We start from the raw sequence: 15,173 nt of genomic DNA on the forward strand, positions 1-15,173 counted from the left end.
GGCACATTAGCAGGAAGTTGGATCATAAGCAGAGCCGCTGAGACTCGAACTGGCCCTCTAATAAGGGATGCAGTTCTAACAATCGGTGGCTCAGCCTTCTGTGCCACAGTGCTGGTGCCCATGAGTTGATTTTTTTTTTTTTACAAAAGGTTAAATATTTTATTTATGTATTTAGATTTACTTACATATTTGAAAGTCAAAGCTGGGGGGGAGGGGAGGGGAGGGGAGGGGAGAGGAGGGGAAGGGAGGGGAGGGGAGGGGAGGGAAGGGGAGAGATCCTCTATCTGCTGGTTTACTCTTCAGAGGACTGCAATGACTGGAGCTGGGCCAGGCTGAAGCCAGGATCCAGGAGCCTCTTCCAGGTCTCTTATGTGGGTAGCAGAGGCCCAAGCACTTGGGCCATCTTCTTCTGCCCTTCCCAGGCCATTAGCAGGGAGCTGGATTGGAAGTGGAGCATGTGAGACACTAACGAGTCCCTACACAGGATGCTAGCATTGCATGCAGTGGCTCTACCTGCTATGCCACAATGCTTGCCCCAAAAGGTTAATTTTTTAAAAAAGATTTATTTTATTTATTTGAAAGAGTTACAGGGAGAGGGAGAGGGAGAGGGAGAGGGAGAGGGCGAGGGCGAGGGCGAGGGCGAGGGTGAGGGCGAGGGCGAGGGCGAGGGCGAGGGCGAGGGCGAGGGCAAGGGAGAAGTCTTCCATCTACTGGTTCACTCCCCAATTGGCAGCAACAGCAGGAGCTGCGCTGATCTGAACCCAGGAGCCAGGAACTTCTTCTGGGTCTTCCCACATGGGTGCAGGTGTCGCTCCCCCTCTTCGTGGAGGAACGACACTAAACCCTGCCTAGGCTTCATATCCCGAGTCACGGCACCATTATGTCGCTCCCCCTCTTCATGGAGGAACGACACTAAACCCTGCCTGGGCTTCATATCCGAGTCACGGCACCATTATGTCGCTCCCCCTCTTCGTGGAGGAACGACACAGGACCCTGCGCTGTTCTTTCGTCTGCTCGGCCCTTCCCGGGTTTGCTGCTGGTTCTTCCCGGGTTGGCTGCTGGTCCTTCCCGGGTTGGCTACCGTCCCTTCCACCTCCGTGGAAGGGCGGTTCCCCCTGCCACATTCCCCACTTCCGCAGGGGAGCGGCACACCGCCGGCCGGCTCTCTCGGGGGCTGCACAGGTGTTCCTTCAGATAGATGTTCCCCTTAGATGTTCCTGGTGCATGTTGTCTCTCTCCTCCTTTATAGTCCTCTTCCACCAATCCCAACTCTGCTACCCACACGCCGAGTACGCTGCTCTCCTCCAATCAGGAGCAGGTCCCACAGTTTATTAGTTGAACTGGAGGCAGCTGTGTAGAAGCTGTTTCCCTTCTCAGCGCCATATTGTGGGAAAGCAGATGCATAGAATAAGTCTTAATTCCAGTAACTTAGTCTAGTCTGAGTTGCTCCCAGTTGCTCCCCACATGCAGGGGCCCAAGGACTTGGGCCACCTTCTACTGCTTTCCCAGGCCATAGCAGAGAGCTGGATCGGAAGAGGAGCAGCTGGGACTTGAACCGGCACCCATGTGGGATGCTGGCACTGCAGACTGGGGCGTTAACCCGCTGTGCCACAGCACCAGCCCCAGTATTTTGTATTACTGAGGGCTGCAGTGCTCGCCATGTAGGGTCTGTGTTGATGAGCGTCTGCAGATGAGTTAGAATAGAACCAGAAGGCAAACTGTCTAAGAGTCCTCTTGACACTGGCCTGGCCAGTCCCCGTGTAGTTGGCCAGATGCTTCCGGTTAATTTCTGCCTCCGCTCCCCTGCTAGCTTGGTCTCCCCACACAGAGCGTCGTCTCTTGTCCACTCTGGCTGTCCAGGTCCTTCATATCTTCGGAGGAGCCTGCCTTTACCATCCCCCTTCACTATCGCAGCCCCCAGTGGTCTCTGTCCTAGGACTTTGGGCGTTTGATCGAGTGGCACTGTTTTCCAGCCGTGTGGAGCTGCAGTCAGACCCAACAAGGGGGTTCAAGGAGAGAGTGCACATGAAGGGGAGGAGGTGGTGTTAGGGGCGTCCCCTGCCCTGCCCTCCGACTCATCACCACCTGAAACAGCAGCCGCACTTAATTCATTGATTAATTTTTGGGCTGGGGGTGGCTGTGAGATCCTGCACCACAGGTCTGCACACTGTAAAAATAATTGTCTTAAGCAAAGTGGGTCACCGTTCATTTACTTGACAAATACTTAGGAAGCGTCTTCTCTGTTCACCAAGGGCTAGCCCACGGTCATTGCTAGCTCCCTTCAGGGCTGAAAAACCTAATTGGTGCAGGCGTAGGAGGAGCAATGGACAAGGCTCGGCGCCGCCCAGGTAGTTGGCTCTCCTGCGTGCATACATTCGCGTTCTTGCTTTTCTGCTTTCTCAAAGCCACAGACTGCGTGTTTCATTTATTCCCTGCCCCCTGCAGCAGTGTCGCCAACCTGGGGTTCCCGGGCTTGAAGGGACTGCCTAGTATCGCATTTATCATTATTATTTCCAAAAGGCCGTTGAGACAAAGGCAAATTAAAATCCAATCTCTTTGCTTTTGGCTGGAGTGACAGCCTCTCTGTTCTGTAGCCCTCATGGTGTGCGCTGATCTGAGGCTCCGATCGGGAGCGCTTTTGATGAATAAAATTGGGGTGAAGGACGAATTCCTAGCTCAACATGCTTGATAAAACGCTTCCAAAACGTTGGCTTTTTTTTTTTTTTTTAAGAGAATGAGGACAGAGAAATAATCGTGGGTGCTTTCTTACCAGCATACCGCTGCATACGTAGATAACGAACACTTGTGAAGGTTAACTCAGAGGGGCTGGCGTCGTGGTGTAGTGTGTTAAGACGCCGCCTGAGATGCTGGCGCCTGTACCGGAGTGCTGGTCTGAGTCCCGGCTGCTCCATTTCCTATCCAGCTCCCTGCTGATGCACTGGGAGGCAGCAGAACATGGCCCAAGTCCTTGGGTCCCTCCCACCCATGTTGGAGACCAGGATGGAGTTTTAGACTCCTGCTTCAGCCTGGCCCAGCCCCGGCTGTTGTGGGCGTGAGCCACTGATGGAAGATCTCTTTTCCTCTGTTTCTTCTTCTCTCTCTGCCACTCTGCTTTTTAAATAAATAAATGTGTTTAAAAGGCGCTGCGGCTCACTAGGCTAATCCTCCACCTGTGGCGCCGGCACCCTGGGTTCTAGTCCTGGTTGGGACGCCGGTTCTAGTCCCGGTTGCTCCTCTTCCAGTCCAGCTCTCTGCTGTGGCCCGGGAAGGCGGTGGAGGATGGACCAAGTGCTTGGGCCCTGCACCCGCATGGGAGACCAGGAGGAAGCACCTGGCTCCTGGCTTCGGATCGGCGTAGCGTGCCAGCCGTGGTGGCCATTTGGGGGGTGAACCAATGGAAGGAAGACCTTTCTCTCTGTCTCTCTCTCTCACTGTCTAACTCTGCCTGTCAAAAAAATTTAAATCTTAAAAAAATAGGTTAATACAGAGTGGATTTTGGCATTCAGTGAGGCTCTAGGGGGTGCGCCCCCATTGTGGCCGTGGAAGTTCCTGGAAGAACTCAGCATGGCCTTCTCTACCCCAGAAGCAGGCCCTTCGGGAGACCATGCTCTAAGGTCCAGCTGCCAGGTGGCTCGGAGATGGCGGCTCTGGGCCTGTGCTGGGGCCCCATGGAAAGCCTCACTTTTTACAACCTGGGGCGGGAGGGAGGAGAGAAGCAGCCTTAGGCATAGACACTTGGCCCTGAACTTGGGGTCCCCCGGGAGCATCCGGGGAGCACCTGAGATGACCAGCGGGGTGGAGTCTCTGGTGGAGAGAGGCTGCCGCAGGGCTCAGATGTTCTACTGGAGCCCAGGCCCATCTGCCATCTGTCCGTGTCTACAGGGAGAGGCCTGTTCTGCAGTGCCGGAGGCTGCCTGGTGCTGACAGGCAGGCCCCAGGGGCTCCCGCAGGGGCCTGTGCTGTGACAGGGAGGGAGGGGCGCATGCAGGAGGGCCTTCCCTGGGCCTTGGTTCTGGGCACGTGGAGACCCCCTCGTTCTGCAGCTGGCCTGTGGCAGAGCTAATGAGGTGAAGAAAATCCTAGGGACGTGATGGATTACGGCACACCGTGGAAGTTTTCACGGGAACCCGGCTTCCCAAAGAGCTGGGTGGCTTGGGATGGACGCACAGGACGTCTGGTTCATTGTCTGAGAGTCTCAGCTCCCTGAGTGGGTTTCCCTGCTAGTCTTACTGTTTTCTGTATTCTTATACCTTATTGAAGTATTTTTAAATTATAAGAGGAACATAACATTATAGAAAGGGATTAAAAAAAACCCTACTTCCTACTCACCCAGTGCTCTAGCTACTTCAGTTGGTATGAATTCTCATCCAGTTTTTTTGTAGTAAGAAATGGCATATTTTTTGTGTATTGGTTTCTTTCTTTCTTTTTCTCTCTCTCCCTCCCTCCTTCCTTCTCTCTCTCTCTTTTTCTTCTTTTTTTTTTTTTTTTTTTTTTTTTTTTAACAAAAGCCGATACCCTGAGTGTTTCCTCTGCTGCCGTGCCGCTCAGCGTCTGGACGAGCTGTGTGCAAGTGCACGGCATTTGTGCCCCGTAATGTGTCTGACTCTCCTTCTTGCATCGAGCACCAGGGTGGTCAGCGCCCTTTCTCCTCCCTGTAACGTGAGTTGTTTCATTAGCCGGGTTCCCGGGAAGTCCTCTTGCTGGGCCGCTCTCATTAGCGGGGGCAGAGGGCACAGGCAACTGGCAGGTTGTCATTGTTCTCTTTAACGAGAGACGGTTGGCTGGTGGGAGTGCCTTCCCTGGGCACGGTTTCCTGTGCGTTAATGTCTGTTGCCGGCCCCCGACTATGTGGCAGGACCGCAAGGTCTCACAGATCAGGACAGTGTTGGGGGAAAGCCCATGCGGATCTGTGGAAAGGCTGAATTCCACATAATTATTTTTTTCCACCTTCTTTTTAAATGCAGTCATATATGGCTTAATGACGGAACAAGTTCTCAGAAATGTATCCCTGGGCCATTTCATCATCGTGCAGACATCTTAGAGTCACACAAACTAAGATGACTATAGCAGCATCATTAAGTAATGGAATCTTTTTTTTTAATCTTTTTTTTTTTTTTTTTTTTGACAGGCAGAGTGGACAGTGAGAGAGAGAGACAGAGAGAAAGGTCTTCCTTTTGCCGTTGGTTCACCCTCCAATGGCCGCCGCGGCCAGCGCGCTGCGGCCAGCGCACCGTGCTGATCCGAAGCCAGGAGCCAAGTGCTTCTCCTGGTCTCCCATGGGGTGCAGGGCCCAAGGACTTGGGCCATCCTCCACTGCACTCCCTGGCCACAGCAGAGAGCTGGCCTGGAAGAGGGGCAACCGGGACAGAATCTGGAGCCCCGACCGGGACTAGAACCCGGTGTGCCGGCGCCGCAAGGCGGAGGATTAGCCTAGTGAGCCGCGGCGCCAGCCGAGTAATGGAATCTTTTTTAAAAGATTTATTTATGTATTTGAAAGGCAGAGTTACAGAGAGAGGAGAGGCAGAGAGAGAGAGAGAGAGAGAGAGAGAGAGGTCTTCCATCTGCTGCTTCACTCTCCAGAAGGCCACAATAACCAGGGCTGGGCCAGGCTGAAGCCAGGATCCTGGAGTTTCTCCTGGTCTCCCACATGGGTGCAGGGGCCCAAGCACTTGGGCATCTTCCACTGCCTTCCCAGGCACATTAGCAGGGAGCTGGATGGAAAGTGGAGCAGCCGGGTCTTGAACCAGTGCACTGCGGTGGTGGCTTTACCCACTACACCACAGTGCTGGCCCCTGGTGATATAATTGTAAGGGACCACCATAGTATGTGTGGACCACCATTGACCAGAATGTCGTAGTTGAACATGTGACTGTAGCTGCAGAAATCTTACCATGAAAATAAGAAGCGTGTTCACACCTCTCACTTTCAGGATGCTAAGGCCCGGGCTGGCAGTATCCGTTGTTTGTAAGAGGATGTGCCTGGAAGGTCCCAGAAATATTTTTGATTAGCTTTGGTGTTCTGACTCCTTTCCCCATAGTCTTGCTTGTAATAATTGTTTCCATGGTTGGGCTGTCAAGCTAGGATCTAATCCGACAGCCCGGGAGGGTTAAGGGCTCCCAGATGGGGAAACATGGGGGGAAGTGGGGCCGGTGGGAGATGTGGGCTCCTGCCCCGGCTCTGCCACCAACCTGTCTCCTGCTCAGAGCTCGGCGCGTGTCCGTCTGTGAAGTGGGGGCCGTGCAGCAAACTCTCTCTGAGGTTCTTCCTGCGCTGAACTCTGCCATGTGAGCAGCAGTGTGTTAGTCTTCCAGGGCTGCTTAAACAAAGTACTGGAAGACCCCATGACTTGTTATAGAACTGCCCCCAAAGGCCGGCGCCGCGGCTCACTAGGCTAATCCTCCACCTTGCGGCGCCGGCACACCGGGTTCTTGTCTCGGTCGGGGCGCCGGATTCTGTCCCGGTTGCCCCTCTTCCAGGCCAGCTCTCTGCTGTGGCCAGGGAGTGCAGTGGAGGATGGCCCAAGTGCTTGGGCCCTGCACCCCCTGGGAGACCAGGAGAAGCACCTGGCTCCTGGCTTTAGATCAGTGCGGTGCGCCGGCTGCAGCGCACTGGCTGTGGCGGCCATTGGAGGGTGAACCAATGACAAAAGGAAGACCTTTCTCTCTGTCTCTCTCTCTCTATCACTGTCCATTCTGCCCGTCAAAAAAAAAAAAAAAAAAAAAAAAAAAAAAAAACCAAAAAAACACACACACAAAAACAAGGGGGAAAAAAAAAGACCTGCCCCAAAACCCGGGTCCGCTTGGCAGACACGCAGCTGACACCAGGGAGGTGGAAGAGGGAAGAGCCTGGGGCAAGGAGGCGGGCACCTGTTGCTCAATTCTCAAACTCCCAGAAGGGCTGTGGACCAGAAATCTTAGAGTGTAAGCCCGGGTCCAGGACTCCGTGCAGGCCATGTGGGAGTCTCGGTTGGTCCACGGTATTTGTGGCTTTGCTGGGACTGGTCAGCAGTAGGAGGCCGGTGTGTCTGTCCTGAAGACGCTGTGATGACCAACTCAGCTGCAGCCCCTCTGGGCAGCCTGTGGGTAGGCTGGGTATGGCCTCGATCAAGGTTAGAGTCGGGATGGTCGCTATGGAGATGATAACTGAATTTCGAATCTTGTGAACCAGGGTTGTGCAGGGCCAGCCTCAACCTCACACCATTCCCTTTATTTAGTGAGTTAATTTTTATTCCTTTTTTTTTTTGAGAATATATTTTATCATCTCTTTGCATTTATAACAATTCACTTCAACAATCACAGAATCCTTTTCTTCCAACGCCACAAACTGTGTTACAAATGAAAGCTGGTACCGATGCTTATCAAAATATACAAGGCATTGATGTTTCATATAAAACTTGTTAACTAGTTCCCGAAAACTTCTCTCTCTTTTTTTGGCCTGGCCTAAAATAATGTGCTATAAATATTTACAGTATTTTTTTTTCTGTTAGATGAACGTTCTTATAAACCAAAAAAAAGGGAATTTTATGGAGAGACCACATAAAACGTGAGACAGTGTCAGAGGCTCCTAGCTGTGCTAATTTTTTTTCCTTTAAATACAGTGCTGAAAACGCCAATCAAACCTTGCCACCCTAAACATTCCGTTCACATTTAAACTCCCTTTTTCTCCACGGAGTCTGTGCATCACTAGGAAACAGTGAGGGAAGGCCACTCTGCCTTGGGCCTTCTTGCAGAACGGAGGTTGGGGAAGGGCTTTGCGGAGAGGAGTTACAACCAGCACCAGGCTTGGTCTTTGGTCAGAGCAATGAGGTGACATTTTGATGCAAAACTTTGCTTGGTCAGCAGTCTTTATAATTAGTGTTTTCTGGACTTGGGATGGACTTTTAAAAGTTCTGGGTAACAGGGGCCTGCGCCATGGCGCACTAGGTTAATCCTCCGCCTGCGGCGCCGGCATCCCATATAGGTGCCGGTTCTGTCCTGGTTGCTCCTCTTCCAGTACAGCTCTCTGCTGTGGCCCGGGGGTGCAGTGGAGGATGGCCCAAGTGCTTGGCCCTGCACCCGCATGGGAGACCAGGAGAAGCACCTGGCTCCTGGCTTCGGATCGGCGCAGCGCTCTGACTGTTGCGGCCATTTGGGGGGGTGAACCAACGGAAGGAAGACCTTTCTCTCTGTTTCTCTCTCACTGTCTGTAACTCTACCTGTCAAAAAAATAAATAAAAAATATTAAAAAAAAGTTCTGGGTAACAATAGTAAGGGGAGAAAAAGAGTATGATTTTTTAAATTACATAAAAATAGCTATTTAAATATTCGTTATTACAACTATTCCATAGATCCAAGAAAATAGCCTGGCAGTAGTGAGTTAATTTTTAGGAAGGAGTTGATTTGTAATCACCAAATCAGAGGAACTGCAGCTAAGGGGTGAGGATGGGGCCCGATGAAGTCTACAGGAAAGACGTCAGGATTGGGGTTCATTTCAACTTAACCAACACAAGTTTGATGTCTTCTGGGGCTTCCGGGTCCCAAACCACGGTGCTGGCGGGGTTGGTTCTTCGGGGGGCTGTGAGGGAGGGATCGGTCAGGGCTTTCTCCGTGGCTGGTCCAGGGCTGATCGATTCCTGTTGTCTTGTGTGCGTCTCTGCCCGCCTTTCCTCCTCCATCAGGACACGGGATTCGGGCCACGCTGATGACCTCACCTGGACCGCACTGTCCCTGTAGGGACCCCGTTTCCTGCAAAGGCCACATTCTGAGGTCCTGGGGGTTAGGAGCACAGGCTGTGAATTTTTAGGGGGACACAACCCAGCCCATAACAGGGACCCTGCACACTGGCCAGCACCCTGAAAGAGGTTGCAGAATGCGAGCCCTGGCTGCCTCCTGGGCAGAGGCAGCCCCCATCACACAGAGAGGCGGGCTTTGTGTTGTGTTTTCCCTCCTATGTTTAACAAATCAAGGGTATAAAAGAATTCCTTAAATTCACTTGATGAAAGCCCTGGCTTCCGGCTGCCTGGGACTTCCCCGCCTTCCTGGTGGTGGAAATGGCAGGGGTCAGCGTGTATTCACTTCCTAGGGCTGCCGCAACCATATATGCTACAAAATGCGTCAAGTGGGCGGTCTCAGACCCCAGAAGTTTGTTCGCTCACAGATCTGGAGGGCGGAAATGTGGAACCAAGGCAGAGCCACGCCCGTGCTCGGAGGAGGCTCGGGGAGGACCATTCCTGCTCAGCTGTATCACCGTAGTCTCGGCTTCCATCCAAATATGACCTCCTCCTTCCCTCTGCGCATCCCCTGTCTTCCTCCCTTCTGTCTATTACAAGGACAGGCATCGTGGGATGATCTCATCACAGGATCTTTAATCCCATCTGCAAAGAGCGTCATAAAAACATCAGGTATCAATCACAGATACCAGAGGTTGGGATTGGAGCCTCTCTTTGGGGGCCGCTGTTCAACCCACCGCACAGGGCTTCCCCAGTGACCATGGACCGTGGGCACACGTTTCCAGTCCTGGCCCGATGGGCTTTGGAGAACCCTGAAGTCTGCTCCTGTCTTGTCTGTGGACAGTCAAGGGGTGAGCTCCCCCGGCTCCTCATGCCCCTCCCGCAGAGCCCCCTCCTCACCATCTCATCTTGTGGGGGCTCCCGGATTGCTGTTCTCATCTCCTGGGATGGTGGTGGCAGCAGGAGAGCACCCCGTCCCTGGGAGGTGCACCTGCCACCACTCTGTCCCCACAGGTGGCCCTCTCTGAGCCCCAGCTAGGCCACATGGGGTGACCCGGGTTTCTGCTCCCGCTCTGAGAGAGGAGTCTGCTTCTTGGAGTCCTGGTGCCTTCTCTGTTCCCCGAGGCCTATTTTTTTTTTTTTTTTTGACAGGCAGAGTGGACAGTGAGAGAGAGAGACAGAGAGAAAGGTCTTCCTTTGCCGTTGGTTCACCCTCCAATGGCTGCTGCAGCTGGCGCGCTGCGGCCGGCGCACCGCGCTGATCCGATGGCAGGAGCCAGGTGTTTCTCCTGGTCTCCCATGGGGGTGCAGGGGCCCAAGCACCTGGGCCATCCTCCACTGCACTCCCGGGCCACAGCAGAGAGCTGGCCTGGAAGAGGGGCAACCGGGACAGAATCCGGAGCCCCGACTGGGACTAGAACCCGGTGTGCCGGTGCCGCAAGGCGGAGGATTAGCCTAGTGAGCCATGGCACCGGCCCCCGAGGCCTATTAAGATCTTCATAACCCCCCGAAGAACTCTTGCATTTTCAAAGTCTTGTCTCACATGGCACCAAACACTTTGAAAGGCTCCCACATTCCACATTAACTGCCTTTTCAGCATAAAATAATCAGAAAGCGTTCTATAATTTTCCTTCTGAAATTATTTGTCTCTAAGCTTATTTAATTTATGATTGGTAGTGATTTCTTGGCTGTCATTGTACATGCACAGGAATTCTCTGGAAGTGAGGAAAGCTAAGCCTCAGATTGTTTTTTGAATGCAATTAAATGTTATGAATACCAGAGTCAACAATTAACAAGATTTTATAGACAGTGAATTAAACACTTATTAATTTAGATTTCTGCAAGGTTTTTTAAATTTCTTTTGAACCAATATATTTCTGCAAGATTCTGAACTGTTCTGTAAGTCCTTAGAGAGCTCGGAGACCCGGATTTCAGGCTTTCACGCCTGCCTAGCCTCTCTTTCTGCTTCCGCAACCCCAGCCTCCGCCTGGCAGGGCGCCCCTCCTTCTGGGCTGCTGGGGTCGCCTCTGGCTGCCTTCCACGGGCTTGCTGAGGTCAGGCCTTCCTGCTCCAGCTGCGGCGCCCACCTGGACCGTCTCTCCATCCGGAGCTTTCTACACGAGAAGCTCACCGTGGATCTGTGCTTGGTTTAACGCTTGGTCCTCACCGCCTGGAGATTCTTAATAACCTTATTTTTGGACTTAGGTTTTTATCAGCAATGAAGCCTGCGCCTTGGCAGAGGAGAGATGCGGAGGCCAGGAAAAGGCTTTATATCTAAGTACCTTTAATAATGCTTTTTCGGCCGGTGCCGCAGCTCACTAGGCTAATCCTCTCTGCCTGCGGCACCAGCACCCCAGGTTCTAGTCCCTGTTGGGGCGCCAGATTCTTTCCCGGTTGCTCCTCTTCCAGTCCAGCTCTCTGCTGTGGTGTGGGAAGGCAGTGGAGGATGGCCCAAGTGCTTGGGCCCTGCACCGCATGGGAGACCAGGAGAAGCATCTGGCTCCTGGCTTCGGATCAGTGCGGTGTGCCGGCCGCAGCGCCCTGGTTGCAGCGGCCATTGCAGGGTGAACCAATGGAAAAGGAAGACCTTTCTCTCTGTCTCTCTCTCTCTCTCACTGTCCACTCTGCCTGTCAAAAAATAAATAAATAAATAAATTAATGCTTTTTCCTCCTCTCCTCTTTGAGCAAGGGGCCTTGCATTTTCATTTTGTTCCAGGGTCCAGCACATTGTGCCGTCACTCCTGCACGGTAATGGCAGTGGGTGAAGACCTGCGATGGGTCTTGGAGTTCGCAGGGAGATTGGAAGTGTGTCAGTGTCCTCTGGCTGCTGTGACAAATGACCACAGACTTAGTGGTGTAAGACAAGAAAAGGGGGCTGGTGTTGTGGTGCAGTAGGTTAAGCCACTACTTGCAAAGCCAGCATCTTCTATCGGAGCACTGGTTTGAGCCCTGGCTGCTCCATTTCTGATCCAGCTCCCTGTTAATGTGACTCGGAGTCAGCAGGTGATGCCCCAAGTACTTGGGGCCCTGCCACTCACCTGAGACCCGGATGGACGTGTTGGCTCTTGGCTTCCTCCTGGCCCAGCCTTGGCTGCTGTGTCCACTTGGGGAGTGGAAGATGGAGAGAGCAGATAGAAGATCTCTTTTGGTCTGTCCCTCTGTCTGTCTCTGTCTCTCTCTCTGCCTTTCAAATGAATAAAATAAATATTTATCAAAAAATACAAACAAGACAGATTTATTACGTTAGAGTCCTGGAGCCTTCCTGGGCTTGTGGTGGCACTGCGGGGACCTCTGCTGCCACTGTCCCATCCCCCTCACTCTGACCCCCCCCCCGCTGTAAGGACCCTCGGGATTCCATCTGGGGCCCAGCCAGGTAATCCAGGCATGGATGTGAACGGGGGTGAAACAGGAGATGGATCATAGTCTCCCGGAGTTCAGGGTCCAGACTTTCTGAGGTCTCTGCAGCTTTCACCAGCGTGTACAGCAGTGTGGAGCCCAGGCTCTCCCACCTAGAACATTCTCCACTCCCACAGTCCCCTTCAGATAGGGGGCCCTGAGCCTGGCTGCATGGAACTTGTGGTCAGCTTCTCCCTCCCTCCCTCCCTCCTTCCCTCCCTCTCCCTCTCTCCCTCTCCCTCCCTCTTTCTTTCTCTCTCCCTCCCTCTTTCTCTCTCTCCCTCCCTCTTTCTCTCTCTCCCTCCCTCTTTCTCTCTCCCCCCCTCCCTCTCTCTCTCTTCCTCTCTTTCTCTCTCTCTCTTTTTCCTTCCTTCCCTCCCTCCCTCCCCCCTCCCCCAAAGAAAGGAGGTTATCTCCTGTTGATTGACACCTCAGCTCCCAGTGGTGGAAGGCATGGGTGTCCTATGAAGAGGCAGTTGATGAAGGAAAGAGCTTAATAATAAACTTTGTTTAAAATGCACACTCGACGCAATGCCCAAAGCTTCTAAATGCTGGAGGCACCGCGAGGCCAGCGTTGTATCTGTGTCGTTCACTGTCATGTGCCTCACGGAGGAAGAATGCAGTCAACGTTTGCTGAGACACGGATCATCCAATGATTTGATGTGATCCATAAAACCACGAGGGCATAGGCTCAAGATAGGCCTGAGTTTTGTGTGTGTGTGTGTGTGTTTATTGGGAAACAGTGGATTTGTCCCTTGAGGCTTGGCCCTCTGACTGCAGGATGCCAGGGTGGTTTAAGGGAACGAGACATTCTGCTGATCATGGTGACTGCAGGTGTTCCGTGAGCCCTGATTGTCGCACAGAAGGATGGCCCCTTCTCCGGAGTCTGCTGGCCTTGGTCGGCCTGGGGTCAGTCTAGAGCTTTCTGAGCTTCCTTCTCTGTAAAACGGGGCTGATGACACCCACCTGTCCAAGCTGTGAGTTCTAAAGAGGTGATGTGTGTGCAGGGGAGAGGGGTCCCAGCTTGGGCACTCCACCAGCGCTGGTTGCTTCCCTCTTTTCCTGCCCCGCCCCACACCCGGTTTATCCGCGAGTCGCCCAGGAGTGTGGACTGACTGTGGGCTCTGCTCTGAGATGCTACGCTGGCTGCGGTCAGGAGGAGTTCAGGGAGGACCTGGATTCAAATCCTGGGTCTGTGTGCTGAAAACAACAGTGTGTTAGTCTCTCTGTACATGCTGGAAGGAGCCAAGGGCCTTAAAGTCCGGGAGAAACTCAGTGGTACCCCGGAGGATTTATCATCCTGAAAAGAGTAGGGAGGGGCAGAGAGAAAAAGAGGTCCCCCAGTCATTAGTTCAGTCTCCAAATGCTTGCAACAGCTGAGGATGGGCCACGCTGGAGCCAGAAGCTCGGAACTCCGTTTGGATCTCCCAGGTTTTTTATTATTTTATTTGAAAAGTAGAGTTATAGACAGAGAGAGAGACAGAGAGAAAGGTTCTCCTTCCATTGGTCCACTCCCCAAATGGCCGCTATGGCCAGGGCTGCACCGATCCAAAGCCAGGAGCCAGGTGCTTCTTCCTGGCCTCCTATACGGGTGCAGGGCCCAAGCACTTGGGCCATCCTCCACTGCCCTCCTGGGCCACAGCAGAGAGCTGGACTGGAAGAGGAGCGACCGGGACTAGAACCCGGTGCCCATATGGGATGCCGGTGCCGCAGGCTTAGGATTAACCAAGTGAGCCACGGCACCGGCCCCCGACCTGATTACTTGAGCCATCACCTGCTGTCTCCCAGGGCGAGCATCAGTAGGAAGCTGGAGCCAGGACTCCAATCTGGGGTGCAGACATCCCAAGTGCTGGCTCAACTGCTATGCCAAACACCTGCCCCTGCCCTTGCTTATTTTTAAAATTGACACATAGTAATTATACATAAGGGGTACAGGGTGACCTGTCCATACAGTATACACTGTGACGATCAGATCAGGGTAATTGGTACCTTTGTCAACTGAAACATTGATTGTTTGGTTTGGGAACATTCAAAAGCTTCTCTAGTAGCTCTTTTGAAATAGTTATTAATTATTGTCAACCATCATTATCGCCTTGCATATTAGAAGTGATTCCTCCTGTCTAATTGCTGTACCCATCACCATCCTCCCCCTACCTTCTCAGGCTCTGGTAACCACTCTTCATCAGGGACCCCGTTTCCATGCAGGGGTGGGTGGGCAGATGGGAGTAGGTTGAGCAGGGGCGCTGGAGGAGACGGCATTGAGCCCGGGCTGTGGAGGGTAAGGGGCTTCTGGTCTCAGGGCCCGGCAGGCAAAGGGCTGTTCACAGAAACAGTATATGAGGAGCTACCGGTGGGTGGGCGTGTCGGCTGGGCAGGGGGCAACGCACCATCAGCCTGGCCTTGCCCGAGGGCCCAAGGAGAACACTGGGGGACAAACCAGAGACGGTTTGGCTGGAACCAGGTCATGGGAAGCCTTGAATTCCAGGCTGGGGAATTTGAACTTTGTGCCAAAGGCCCTGGGGGTGGGGGGTGGGGAGGGGTGGGCCTGGGGGTCTCTGAGCTGTGCTTCAGGCTGGTTGTGGTGTCTGGGGCAGACCAGACAGGACCCAGGGCAGCTGTCCAGGGACTGAATCTTCTGAGGCAGAGAAAGGGCTGGGCAGGAGAGGCCTTTTGTGGATAGTTTAAAAAAAAAACGAAAGTCTGTGATTTCTGAACGTGTGCAAAAGTGGAAAAACTGAACACGCGCGCTGTGCCCAGGCCCGGCGTCAGCAGCGAGATCTCTGCCCCGTCACTTCTTCCATCCTACCAAAAAGCACCTCCTTCAAGCCCGTTACGGGTGTGTGGGGGGGGCTGCGGCCTTTTGCACGGCGACTGTAGTGACTTCTGGGACTCCCTCTGACCTGGGGGAGTCTTGAGGGCAAGCCCCCCACCCCCACCCCAAGTCGGGGGCCGTGCAGTCTTCTCTCCCTGACACAGCATGGGGGATATGGTGTGGCTGTCCGTGTCCCGGGCAGGAGGGGTGTGTCTCGTGGCACCCTGCCATCCGTGGCCGCTGTGGACAGGGGTTCTC

At 53.4% G+C, this 15,173-nt stretch overlaps 1 protein-coding gene across 4 annotated transcripts in view; it reads left to right on the plus strand.

The window, feature by feature from the left end:
- Positions 1-15,173, plus strand: part of SLC39A11 (solute carrier family 39 member 11) — a 443,645-nt gene that overhangs the window by 63,711 nt on the left and 364,761 nt on the right. The gene's annotated exons all lie outside the window — the stretch shown is intronic.

The sequence above is a fragment of the Oryctolagus cuniculus genome, chromosome 17 (assembly GCF_051225735.1).
Source record: "Oryctolagus cuniculus isolate XC-2025 breed Fujian yellow rabbit chromosome 17, ASM5122573v1, whole genome shotgun sequence".
NCBI lineage: Eukaryota > Metazoa > Chordata > Mammalia > Lagomorpha > Leporidae > Oryctolagus > Oryctolagus cuniculus.